The sequence below is a fragment of the Phytophthora infestans genome, genomic scaffold, assembly GCF_000142945.1.
Source record: "Phytophthora infestans T30-4 supercont1.234 genomic scaffold, whole genome shotgun sequence".
NCBI classification, from domain to species: domain Eukaryota; phylum Oomycota; class Peronosporomycetes; order Peronosporales; family Peronosporaceae; genus Phytophthora; species Phytophthora infestans.
The window spans coordinates 91,778-92,208 of record NW_003303525.1 but is presented as its reverse complement, the minus strand read 5'-3'; positions in this window follow the sequence as shown (position 1 = coordinate 92,208).

Sequence of the window (431 nt, the reverse complement as noted above, 5' to 3'; positions counted from 1 at the left end):
TGGCGCGAGCACGAGGCCGAGGCGGCCGTAGTGCTGGACATTGGTATGTCCGAAATTGTTAGCAACGAGGTTGCTGTTTGCCCTGAGGGCGTACGTGGTGCGGCACGTTATCCGCGGAGCGGTGCAGGTCAGGTCAATGACCAACTGCTGGGTCCTGGTGAGGACGAGCGCGGAGTGGCGCGTAATCCACTGAGTGGTATGAATCTGGTCGATGACCTACCGCTGCGTGACCCGAGGGTCACGGTCGACTGTGAGTCGAGGCATCATGGGCGTGGCCCAGGAGATGCAGGTGAAGTGACACCTAGTTCACTGTGTGAAGGTCAAGAACCTCTTGGCTTTCAGCCGAGTGTCTTGCGAGACACTGTATCCTCTTCGAGGAGTGATGGTGCTGCTGCACCCGGTGGTGGTGACGGAGATGTCGCCACACCGCC